This window comes from Ochotona princeps, chromosome 18 (assembly GCF_030435755.1).
Source record: "Ochotona princeps isolate mOchPri1 chromosome 18, mOchPri1.hap1, whole genome shotgun sequence".
Lineage (NCBI taxonomy): Eukaryota > Metazoa > Chordata > Mammalia > Lagomorpha > Ochotonidae > Ochotona > Ochotona princeps.
In genome coordinates, this window is record NC_080849.1 from 24623174 (window position 1) to 24637269 (window position 14096).

The following is a 14096-nucleotide window of genomic DNA, read 5'->3' on the forward strand; positions in this document are numbered from 1 at the left end:
AATTGCACTTGTTTTCAGCAGCTAGAAACGTGAGTCAATAATCTCCTCTGAGGATCTCAGGAAATGATCCTTAACTCAGAACCACAGTTGCACAGGAAGGGCCTTTGAAGTAACATTGCTTGAACGTTAGAGAATGCATCATGCCATAAGATGTGACTCCATGTGGCTGAAAAGGTTAAATGTGAATTCTAGCACTGACTCAGGATGAACTTGAGGGTGGACATTTGATGCAGCTGGAAATACCACATGGGACTTCAGCATCCCAAACCATATTGCCGAGCTCAAACTATGGTTTGATTCTAATTCCAGTTTCCTCTAATGCAAAATCTCCTAGGCAGATATTGGCTCAAATACGTGAGCCCCTACCACCCACATGGGAGACCTGGAATGAATTTCAGACTCCCGGTTTTGGCCTAGCCCAGCACCCACTCTTGTGGGCAACTGCAGTGTGAATCAGTGAGACAGAAGATCTCTCTGGACCGCTTTGTCTCGCCCTCTCCCTCTCTCTCTCGCTAAATAAAGACAACATTGAAAATATAGCCAGTTGGAGTCTCTGGGCTTCAGTTTCTTCTTCTCTAAAGTGTGACACCACAACAATTAATATCTTCAATCTCTGAGTGCTCTATACTTCCAATGATACCTCTCCAAGAAATAAGCATTTATATAGACATTGCAAGGCAAAGGATATGGCAGACAGAGGAATCTTCCAGGGTAAGTTTTCAGGTGTCAGAGCAGTGGACAGACAGGGATGATCCCAGCTTCCTCACCGTTTTGTTAGTGTTAGCCCAACTCCCCAATTGTACAGCCACTCCCTGTGAGTCCTCCAGGCTGCTCCAAGTCTGGCAAATGGATGCTGCCCTGCCCAAAGCCACAGGTCTTGGACATCACCACTGCACCTCTCCACCCTCACACACCTCATTTGTTTCAGGAACTATTTGCTTCTTCCTTTCCTCAGCTAAGCTTTGAGTCTCCCTTCCTGTGAAATCCACGTGGTCACAAGGTCTTCATGATGGCTCTGGGGGAACACAAACCCCAGGATCAGAGACTTGACCTCTGTGGAGCGTATTTTTATATTTTAGTTCCACAAGATGAAAATTTCCTTATAGAAATGTTACTTATTAAATACAAATGTAGATCTTATTTAATATTTTCAGCAAAACAAGGTAATGTATTTCTTTAAAACTGATGATTGTTCTTTCAGCAGGATCAAAAGCACAAGAATTCTCTTCGAATAATTTGAAAAAGTTACATTTGGAATTACTTGAGTGTTTCAAGAACTGCTCTACTGTGGGTCAAACTGATATACCTTAATTCTTATGTATGACAGTTCAATTTAACAGAGTGACCCTGATGTCTGGGGCTTCAGCAAACAGGTGAGGGAACAAAGTGGCAGTTAACTTACTTGACTGAGAAAAAGTCTAGCCAATGTGGGTACCTTCGCTACTCTAAAATCTGAACACATATTATTGTCACTGCTGTGCATTTTAATCAAATTCAATCCTGGCTGAGTCAATCACAGGGTCTGTTCTCACTGAATGATGGGCAATACACAAACAGAAGCTGTTCCATACCTTCTTTTTGTTTGTTTGTTTATTTATTTATTTTGCTTTGAAGCATTTTTTTCCCTCACTCTGAAAGAGGTCAATGACCATCTTGCCACCTTTTGGACTTAAGGAGCACAGGCTTTGGACTTTTATGAGCTCCAGCTGGAGTTGTACAAGCTGTCCATCTCAACATCAGTGTGATTTGTGCAGCATTAATAGACCTTTTGTTCCACGAACTCCAATTCCCTGCCAAATAGAAGAATATTGAACTCGCCATTTCATATGGAGAATGTGCGCCTGGATGCGAGCTTATGTGCTATGGCTATTGATATTGACTTCAACATCCTACTCCCGGCTGGTCCTCAGGCTCCAGAGAGCGCAGGGCATTGATGTGAAGGATGCTGAATGTGTTTCAGGTCAGACTGAAAAGCACTAAGTCACAGTGCTGTTCTTAACAATGGAACTTTGTGGTTGGTTCTTATGTCAAGCAATGTTCTCCTTTAACTAGCAGGAAACAAAGAATTGTGGGCCTAGCAATGCCTTCTCTGTGTGTGTGTGTTGTAAAAAAAAAAAGTTCACAAATTTAAACATCTTATTAGAAAGTAAAAAAAAAAAAAATCGGTTCAGAATAATCTATTAAAGGAACTTTGATTTCTTTTGCTGACTTTCAGATAAAAACAAGATGGACCAGAACTGGGGTGCGTGTGTTAAGCTGCCACTCTGCTGCTGGCCTGACTGCAGGCTGATGTCTCAGCTGCTCCTCTGTGGACCCAGCTTTCTCTAAGGCAAGTGCTCGAAGCCCTCCCATTCACACTGGAGATCATGATGAAGCTCCTGGCTCCAGTCATTTGGGAAGTCCATCAGGGACTACAAGGTCTCTCTATCTCTCCACCCCTCTTAAAAACAACCACAACAAAAAAACCAGCAAGAGTGAAATTTATGGGAAACAATACTCATCTTGTTTCACAATTCTCCTGCCAGAACTCCCCCCCCCACCACCAAATCAGCCACCTCAAATTGTGCCAAAGGAGCACCAAAATGAAACAAGTGACCTCCAAGAAACAGATACTCAGTATGATGAATAAAAGTGATCATGTCCTACGGAGGCTGCCCTCCTGTAAGCTAACCCCACAGTGCTCACAGACTGGTTCCTGAAATACCATGTGAACCAGCTGGCCTTTTGCGCCCAGCTGGTTACACTAATTGCTACACTCCCTTTTCTGGCTTTCCAGGGTTCCTGACTGAGCTCCCAGTAGTTTCCTACGCTGTCTCAAGCTCATGGTTTAGCCCCACTAGTCCCAACACTTTGCCCTGTTTGTGCTGCCCCCTTAGGCATGGTATCAACTGAGTCAGAAGCCTTAGGTTATTGGAAATAAACTTTCAATCAGTGAAGAGACTTCTGAACAGAAAAGCAATGATCTGGATACAGTGATTCATATCAAAGAGTATTTTAGAAAGAGTCAATGTGGAATTCCAAACTGAAGTGCTCTAAATGAAATTTAAAAAGTGATTTTTTCCTGATTTTTTTAAAATTAAGGTGTATACTACACCTAAGTTAATAAATGTTAATGTTCACTTATATTTTGTCACATATTGTTGAAAAGAGTTAATTTTCATCTTCAGCTAGTAATCAGAGTTATAAAACTATCATACCATCCAATTAGAGCATCTAAAAACAAGTCTCAAGCTCACTTGTACTCATTATCATTCATATCCATAGGCTCAGGCAACCATGTATGTATTTCCCATCTCTATAAATTTCACTTATCTGGTAATTTCGCATGAATGGAGCCATATACTACATGGTCTGTGGGCCTTTTCTCTGCTCTGCATATTGTTTCTAGAGCTCATCAAATGTGTATCATGCATCCAATCTTTCTTCTCTTGACCACTGCATAGCTTTCCTTTGTATAGATCATATCATATTTTGCTTATGCATTCAAAAGTTGGTCATTTGGGTTATTTTTCTTTGTAAGATATTAACAGTGAAATCGCTGGGCCATCTGTTAAACTTACAATCATTTTAAGAACTATGTTACTATAAGAAACTGCCAAACTTATCAAAATTGGGTGCTCCACTTTACATGCCCACCAGTGATGCAGAAGGCTCTTAGATTTTTAAGGTTCTGGCAAGGAATGATCTTAAAAATCACACATGCTTTTTAAAATACACATGCATAAGAAATCACCGTAGACAAGTAAGAAATCCGAAACTGAAATGTGTATTCCACAAAGTCTAAAAAATGAAAGGAAGGAAGGAAAGAGAGGAACCAAGCAAGGCTAACAAGTAATTTCTTTTGAAGGTGAGATTGAAGTTGTCAGTGGTGTGTCAGGCTACACATAAAAATAAACTTTATAATTTACAGGGACACCACATATGTTCCAATGTCATAGATTTTTACTCATTCTGGAGAAGGGATTGATCCAAGTTAGTGGAAAACAAAAATTAAGAAACATAAAAAGAACACAGAGTAATTAGTTCTACATGCCTGCAGGTTAAGCAGTTGTAAGACAAAGGCAGAATCCTTCACATTTTGTTCAGTGACCTCTTGGAGCTTCTGCCTTTCCTACCCCACTGATGGCCAATCCTCCAGGATCTAGATTCTTGAATATTCCCAGTCTTTGCTCCTTTATGGGACTTTTTAGGTGTTATTTCTGCTTGCCTTCTTCTTGATAAATGTCTGAGATTTCAACTCTCTATTGAAATGCCACCCTGTCTCAATTTTTTCCGGATTCTTAGCACCGGATAACTTATTTGCTTAGAATAAAAATTTTCACATTAACTGTATCAGTTACATGAAGTGTTAACAGCTTCCCTTTACAGACGACAAAGCCCAGGTTTAGAGAATCCATGTTAACTGCTGTGCATTCCCTGAGTAAATGGTACAGTCAGAATTCAAACCTAAGCCTCTTTCATGGAATTGCCTCAATCATCCTGGTTTTGCTACATTTCATTATCTTTAATCTTACCATGGTTTCTAATGAGCAGTTGGTTATGATGCCCTATTGCTACTTTTATGTACAAAGTACGCAAGGATTAGCTTCTTCCTTCTGTATTCCAAAAGTACTTGATAGAGACTTTGAATATGATAGAGATCTGATTTTTAAAAGTACCCGATAAGTACAAATGATCAACAGAGTACAAATCAGACCTCACTTGGGTGAGCTTTATCAAACACATTCATTTGTTTCTACTTCACTTAAGTGGGGGAGTTTTCCTATAATAAAAATTGTCATTGAGTTGAAAATTCTTCTTTCAAACCAGAAAGAATTGCAATTTAGTTCCACTCAAGTTGCAACTATTTTAAAAGTGAAGGGGTTGCTGTTTCTGATGCCATGATATAGAAATGTATAGCTAGCATGGATTTCGGAGAAAATTTGTTATGGTTAAAAACGAGAAAGACTAAAACTTTATTGCATACGATTAACTAGCAAGTAAACTTTTTCTGTGACTCCTCCAGACACTGTGAGCTCTGGTTGTAGGGACTGCAGCAGGCAGGGCATCCTGTGGATGGTTTCCTATGTTTTTGACATGTCTGTGACTTTGGGCAAGTCATTGAGCTGTCTCTGTCTCTACCTCTGTTTACATAAGAAGAACAATGCAGGTATTTGGAAAGCACCTGAGTCAATCTGATTAGATGTGCTATTTAAAGTGCCACAAATAAGTAATACAAGACTGAAGTGGAGACCCACACTCAATCTTCTGCAGCCTCTTGTGTCCCTGGTGGCTCTTGGTTCTTGCAGCCGCAGGCAAGTGTGTAGCCCAGTAGGAGGAGGAAACTAAGCAGGAGATGATTAACCTTGAAACAAACCTCCTCCGCACAACACAGTAATTGCAACATTCCTTTGCAATCTCTCTCACATACCATTTCCTAGGACACATGATTATTTCCAGATCATTCTTTACCTTTTTTTTTCATATAATTGGGGAAATATAATTGAATCATTTTGAACAGTCAATTAGAGGCTTAGCAACAGTCCTAAGGCTGTCAGTGAACAGGGAAAATGGCATAACCACTGATAAGGACAACGGGCAGGTATAAGATTATTTTGAATGTTGCTAGGATACGTGTAAGGGTGATTCACCAAAAGTTCATTTAGCACCAGAAAACTACATCCTTTGCACCAAAATCCAGAGGGAATGAACAGGTCAGTTTATTTTCTGCACTTTGCTGTAACAAAACCTGAAACTGATCAGCTCAACCATTATAATCCTGAATAGTAAAAACAGGTATAAGTTCACATGCATAATTAGTATAACTAACATGGTAAGACTAAGTTTTGAATTTTTTTCTCATAATATCTAGTCCCAATAGTATGGAAGGGTCAGTAATAGGTGGACTGGAAAGTTCTCCTTTAGGAGCCTGTAGATATATAAAAATAGAATAAAATGCTAATTAGAGATTTAACGAATAGTCTCTTTCACTGTTTCTAAATGTTTAAATCTGATACACAATCAACAGTGGACAGTGCCTAGCACAATATCTGATAAGTGTGGCCAGCAAATCAACAATATCACTTGATGAACAAATAAAAACCAAACAAAAATATTCAATTGGCTCAAATATAATTTCCAAAAGAAAGAAAATGCCTATGTTATTATGTTTATGATACAAAAAAGTGAACTCCACACATTCACTTATTATTACACAAATTTTGTTGCAGAGTGTGAGAGAGATCACACTGGACCCAAGTGTAGGAAGTTAAGAGGAGTCTTTATTTCCCAAGCCTGGTGATAGCAGCTCTCACTACACCCCAGGAGCCGCTGCACCCTACAGCAGAAGTCAGGGATTTCAATCAGACTGAGAGCCACATAGTACAAAAGCTTCCATGTGTGGGAAGCAGGAAGAGAGTTACCACAGCCCAGAGTTTTCTTTTTTAAAGATTTATTTTATTTTATTACAAAGTCAGATATACAGAGACGAGGAGGAGAGACAGAGAGGAAGATCTTCTGTCCGATGGTTCACTCCCCAACTGGACGCAATGGCCAGAAATAAGACAATCTGATGCCTGCAGTCAGGACCTTCCTCCAGTTTCCCACACTGGGGTGCAGGATCCAAAGGCTTTGGGCCATTCTCGACTGCTTTCCCAGGCCACAAGCAGGGAGCTGGATGGGAAGCGAGGCCGCCGGAATTAGAACCGACGCCCATATGGGAAGCCACTAGGCCACCAGGCCAGGCCCCCAAAGTTTTCTTGTAGTTTGCCTAGTCTAGTACAATAGGAGGCTGAGGGGACAGATGTGCAGACCTCTGGGAGTAATTTCCATGCTGCCAGTTTTTCTGAATGGTACAATTAACTTAAATGGTGAAAAACATGGTAGGAAGGGTGGGGAGCAGAAACTCTGTTTCCACGCCCTGTCCTTAACTTGAAGAATGTTCCTCAAAAGTGTTCTCTCACGTATCTCATCCTCTCTAACCCTTATTCTCTCCGCCATGCGCAGAGGCACTTTCATCATCCTTTTATCTTAGTACACCAAAATGCGCCAGATTTTCTGTATAACATAGGATCATGGCTACTTACTAGCCTACTTCGCAATCCATGCAGCAATGTTATACAACTTTCAAAACCCCAAAATGATGAACGCAATAAATAAAGAGATGGCAGAATAAAGACAGCAGCAGCAAAGAAGCAACACAAAAAGGGACACAGGAAACTCACCAGATCAACACAGTCTATTTTTTAAGAATTTTATAGACCAAGCTATTAGAAAATATTTCTCTAACAGGACATAATGCATTATTAGGTAGAACAGAGTAGCAGTATTAGCTAATGAAAGTAATACTTATTATGCTTACACATGCTTAAACCATGTATGCTAAGTCATTTTTTTCTTCTAATATCATGAAGTGGAACAAACATATCCTACATCAACTACTCTTTCTGGGATACCTATGGGTTTGTGTGTTGTGGGGAGAGGTAGGGCATAAGTGTTTCCACTGTAGCTAGGGTCACTATTACTAAACAGCATATGTACTATGGTAGTAGAGAAGAAAATAAATCGAGCATCCATGTTTTTAACATAAGAGAAATGTTTCCAACAGCACAAGATCGACAAAAGGTTTCTCCTGAATGAAGAGCTCCCAGCAAGTGGCAGAAGGAGAGGGCTACTTCAGTTGGGAGTTGAAAATGGATGGATGGTTGAGAGAATGACAGTGTGGCATAGCCAGTGAAGCTGCCACTTGCAACACTGACATCCTGTACTGGAGCGCAGGATCAAGACCAGGCTCTTCCACTTCTGACTCAGATTCCTGTTTAATCTGCTTGGAGAAGACACACCTGTCATCCACATGGGACACCTGGATGGGGTTGTTGGCACCTGACTTCACCCGGGCGCAAATCTTGTTCTTGCAGGCATTTGGGGAGTAACACAGTAGACGGATGCACTCTCGCTCTCTCTCCCCCCTCTGTCTTCCTCTTCATAAACCACCTTTCACTAAAATGAATAAATAAATAAATAAACAAATTGCTTTTTCATTTTTAAAACAAAGAAGAAAATATGGAGCCACTTGCTAAAAGGTCTTAGATGAAGTTAGCAGTATCTTCACACCACAGAGTGACCACTATGGAAAAAGAAAGAATTGAAATGGGTCAATGAGTTAACCCAATGTAACAGGGCCCCAAGTACTCAACATGTATCTCCAGGTACATTAGCAGGGATGTGGATCAGAGGTGGAGTAGCTTGGACTCCAAGCTAAACTCCAATAAAAAATGATGGCATTGTAGGAGATGGCTAAAGTGACTACTACAATGCTGACCTCTAAAACTCCATTTTTAATCACAGTGCTATTCAGATGTTCTCAATCTCTGAAAATTTATTATCTAATTCCCATAGTTACGACATTTTATAAAGAAAATATAATGCTAGTTACTGATAAGCCAACCATAATTAGCCCCTCTACTTCCTCACACTCTTTAAATCTATCCTATTGATCCAGGCTTTCTAGTCCACAGCTCTGGAGGTTACCTGTCAGTTATCTGCGCTGAATTCACACAGTAATGCAGAAATTGTAAATTTCAAAGATTCGAAGTATCATAGTTCTGGGAAAATGATAATGGAGAGTGACAATGCTTAGAACATACACAAACTCTTAAAATGTAAATCGTTAAGAGAATTCTAAAAATAAATTAATGGTAGTATAAATGATCGGAAAGAGAATACTATAAGTAACAAATGATTAAGTACACACCCCTCAAAAAGAAAAAAAATGGGTGAAGTTCTCACACAACTATTCAAAACAGACTTTGTCCATAATGGTTACACTAAAGCTAAATGTAAAACAAAGGCTATTTGTATTGTTTTACATTATTTTTTCCTTATCATTTTTATTTTTTCCTTATGAGAATTGGTTTACAGTTCCAATTATAATGTAGTACATGCTTTCAATACGTTCAAGTTTCACGTCTGAAAAGATCTTCTTCTGATTCAAAATTTTCTTCTATTTGTCATGAAATTCTTTGGGGATCCAGTATCCATTTGCCAGCCAACAGCTGATCCATTGAGGACAAGTAACCTGACCTGAGAAGAATTGTCCACTGCCTTAGAAATTTAAAATGAGAAATAATAGTAACCTTTCAGTTGTCCAAGCTAAAACAGGAATAGCAGGTCACAAACCATGTCCAGGTTTCCTGCCACATGGGCAAGAGAAACCGCATGGTTCAGACTGAAGCTTTCAGACACCATAGCCATGAAAGACAGCCTCCATCCTTGGTCCCACCACTCAGCCTTACTGCCCCAGGAGAGCCTTTGTTAGTAGATGTGAAATGTTACACTTTTAGTTTGTTGTTGCAGGGTTCCTTGAGGTTCTATCACACAGGAGGAAGAACTGCCTCTATAACTGCTTTCTCTTTTGTAGTCACACAGAAACCCAGGGGATATGTCCATCTGGAGACATGTGGCCTCGGACCTCCTACATGAGCCTCTTCCCTTTTCTGTATCTCAAGGGTTGATTAAGTCACAGGTGTAACAAAAGTATGGCTTTAGGAACAAAACTGTGTCAAGTGAAAGGGGAAAACTTGAACTGAAGATCAGCTCATGCCCATGTAGGGCCCTTCACATGGTGGAACGGAGATGTGAGTAGAAAGACAAAGAAAAGATGTGAGCTGAGAGTTAGGCCAGGTTAAGAGGAATTACATGTTTAAGGCTCTAAGTTCAAATCTGTTGTTACAGGTTATTATGAAGATGTATTAGCCAAGGAGATAGAACAGGTGTTAGGCATTAGATTTAATAATTTACCAGATTTAACAAATTTTAAATATCATACATACAGAATGTGAGCCTCCATTTTTACTTCTCCAAGACATTTAAAATGCAAGGATTGAGCCTGATATATTGCAAAAAAGAATATGTTTAATTCCAGTACATTGAAATAGCACTATTTCAGATTTTGTGCAGGACTTAAAGCTTTATCTCATGGAATTTCATGAGTTTCCTTAAAAGAATAGTGAAATCTATATTAAACTAAACCTCTGTCAGATATAGAAAAATCCGGGGCAAAACCAAACCATGGAGATCAAGTCATCACTTGTTAAATTTACCAACATAAGTAAACAAATAAGTTAAAAAATTTCAAAGTTTACCTACATTTCTCTTCCCAGAATAAAGGACTCTAATTTCATACTTCAAGGAAATAATTATTCCTACCAAGAATATAAACTATGGACTCTAAAACTCTATCCATTAGAACGGACAGAAGAACATAATTAGAGAAATAAAATGAAAATAAAAACAAAGACTATTAGAGTGCAAATATGCAACACTGTAATGTTTCATCTCCATTGCCACTACATCATAAAGTTAAGCTCCAGAGAAATGAAGCAAATGGCCCAATGCAACAACTTATAGTTGGCAATCTACATGTATTTTTTTAATATATCTTAAAATTTCACAAGTCTATTTCAAAGCCCCCTTTTCCAGATTTAGAAATCAAACATATCATCTAAAAATAATTTACAGGACACTAAAAATGTGAGCAGGTTGGAAATCAGATTTACAGCTAAAACACTTTTCAAAAATTCTTCCTTTAATATTTTAATTGCTATGAACAGCATGCAAACTTGTTCCAGATTTCTAATTGTGCCTAAGTATTTATAAGTATCCTTTAAATAACTTTTTACAGTTGCATATTTTTATTCCTGGTCTGAATTATGACTGTCATTTACTTAACTTCAGGATAAATAGTGATGATTCCATTTTATCATGTCAGGCTTTTTCTGTAGTTTTACACATTTAGAACAATTTTTACTGGTCAAAACCAAGTAATTAAAAAATTCTAAAAAGAGAGATCACTTAAACTAAAAAGTAGCTAAATTCCAAAAATGTTCCAAATATAATAACTGTGTATATACACACACATACTTACACCCCTAAAAGTTTTTGATGAAATGCCAAAAAAAAATTCAGAGTCTCAATGTAAGATACTTGATTTAACATCGACTTAGAATAAAAATGTTGAAATAAAAATTATGTTGCAGTATTTTGCCTGAAAAAAACTTCAAGTAGAAGTTTCTTGAGGAGACACTATTATTACTATTATTATTTTCTATGATATAATTTCATAATATGAGCAAAGGAAATGTGCACAATGTTGTTCAGAAGAACAAATTTAAACTAATAGGGATTCCTCCCTCCAACCATGCTTTCTCCCTTTCTGCTTTCCCTTCCCACAAATTTCCCCTGTATTATCACACTAATATAGTCTTTTTTTTAGTAACAGCTACAGGTTTTGCATTCTGCTAATTAGTTGTGTTGTGGTACTCTAGGTACAGGTAAAGGTTGAAAATAAAATATACTTTCCAGGTATATTTAATCATTTCATTATGGGGAGTTTTCTAATTCAGGAAGTAGAGATATGGACTTCAATGTATCTTCACTTCCTGCTATGTTAATCTTCATTATAGAGTTCAGCTATGAAAATACATGTATATACTTGCTCACCTATATATTTACTTATTTGATATTTTGCATGATTGTTGCCTTATATCCAAGAGAATATATTATATCTGTCCTTTTGGAACTACTTATATCACTGAGTATGATTTGTTGCAAATAATGGGAATTCATTGTTTTTTTATGGCTGTGTGGTATTTCATGGTGTAGATGCACCAATTTCTTTATCCATTCCTGTTTCAAAGGGCATTTGGGTTGTTTTCATGTCTTTGCTACTACGTATTGTGCCGTTATGAATACAAGGTTGCAGACTGCTTACTCGTATGCAAATTTGACTTAATCTGGATGTAGTCCAGAAGCAAACTAGCTGCGTCATACAATAAATCAATTTCCAGTTGTCTTAGCACTCTTCATCCCGACTTCCATAGTGCTTGAATTAGTCTACACTGCCACAACAGTAGAGTAGGGTACTTTTCAACCCACATCAACACCAGTAAGGTATTGTTAATTCATTTCTGAATGTAGGTTAGTCTCACCGGAGTTAGGTAGAACCTCAATATGGTTTCTATTTGTAAACCCCTAATAGCCAGAGAGCCTGAGTATTTTTTCATATGTCTATTGATGATTTGAATATGTGTTTCTGAGCTTCTTGCACATCTCCTTTGCCCATTTCTTCACAGGGTTGTTTGTTTTGCTGTCAGTTTCTGAAGTTCTTTGTAAATCCTGGATATTCGTCCCCCACTGTTGTGTAGTGTGCAAATAATTATCTCCCTTTTTTTTTTGTTGCCTCTTTGCTGTGTTGATCATTTTCTTTGCTGCACAAAAGCTTCTTAGTTTGATGTAGTCTCATTTGCATATTTCAGCTTTGACTGTCTGTGCCTCTGGTGAATTTTCTAAGAAGTATTTGCTCATGCCTATATCTTAGAGAGTGCTTCCCATGTTTTCCTTGAATAGTCTGATTGTTTCTGGTTGCAATTTAGGTCTTTGATCCACTTCATTGTACACTGCCAAAAACTAGGATGCTGAAAAGAAATAACTCGTGTTGCAGTATTTGCCTTCAAATAATTTGACGTATAAGTTTCCTGAGGAGACACTACTTTTGAATACATGATAGTGTATACATTTTAAGGAAATAGTAGAGGGACTAGTGCTAAACTGCCACTGGCAATCCCATATGGATTATGATTTGAAGGGGCTACTTCATTTCTGACCCTGCTTCCAGTTAGTATGCTTTGGAAAGGGACAGGATTGATCTAAGTCCTTGGGTCCTTTCACCCAAGTAGCAGACCCTGATGGAATTCTATGTTTCTGGCTGATCCATCTGGGGAGTGAACAAGAAGATAAAATAATTGTTTCATAGGAATGTAAAGGACAAAGAACAAATGATGTTTAAAATCTCCAAATAGCCTATGGCAGAAAAGTATTCCCCACTCCTGAGTCCTAAACCATCACTTGCTGTTGCCATGACCTGTATTGGTAAAAAGATGGCATTAGGGATTGAAGCCAGCAATCCAACCCAGGCCTTCAGTGTGGGCAACTGCTAGTAGATTATGCTTTGTCGCTGGGAAACTGGGTTGTGGGTTCTTTGATTTGCAGTTAAGAAATTCTGGCTAACACCCTGACCCATGAAGATTCTGCATGAAAAATAGCCACTGTAAGGGTAGTTGATTAGGGAAACATCATGCTGGTTTTGACCCTAGAAGCACTGGCAATTAAAGCAAAAACAAACACATGAGATTGCATCATGCTGAGAAGCTTTTGCAGTTCCAAGAAAGTCCATCAACAAAATGTCCCTGAAGCCACCTCCAAGTCCAAGGAAGTTCAGGAGCAGAAACACTGCATAATGCTAGACCACGGTCTAGACACAGAATGCTAGCAAAAGCTCTCCTTTTACTACACACATCAAGGCAAGTTCCTAAGCCTTAGCTTAGCTATTTTGAATTCTGGTGAATGACTGGGTGTATATGATGGTGAACTCCTTAAAAAAGATAAAAGATGATATTCAAAAATAATAAACATCTGTGAAACTCTATATAGGCTCAAAGTTGGAAAGTTTTTATTCATTATTTCCAAAAAAATAAAGTGTTCAGAAATCAGTCCCCCCACCACCAAAAAATTACTGACTACTTTAATTTACTTCCTATTTCAGAACTGATTGGATAATTACTTAGTGTTATTTCCATATACTCTGTAACAACATTTTCTTCTAAACTAGTTTTCATAATCTCTAAGAATCCTTTAAAAATTTAGATGCAGGCCCGGCGGCATGGCCTACCGGCTAAAGTCCTCGCCTTGAAAGCCCTGGGATCCCATATGGGCGCCGGTTCTAATCCCAGCAGCTCCACTTCCCATCCAGCTCCCTGCTTGTGGCCTGGGAAAGCAGTCGAGGACGGCCCAAAGCTTTGGGACCCTGCACCTGCGTGGGAGACCCGGAAGAGGTTCCTGGTTCCCAGCTTTGGATCGGTGCACACCGGCCCGTTGCGGCTCACTTGGGGAGTGAAACATCGGATGGAAGATCTTCCTTTCCTCTCTGTCTCTCCTCCTCTCTGTATATCCGGCTTTCCAATAACAATAAAATCTTTAAAATAAATAAATAAATAAATAAATAAATAAAATAAAAATTTAGATGCACTGTCCTTTTCAGTTCTATACATTTGCATATACAG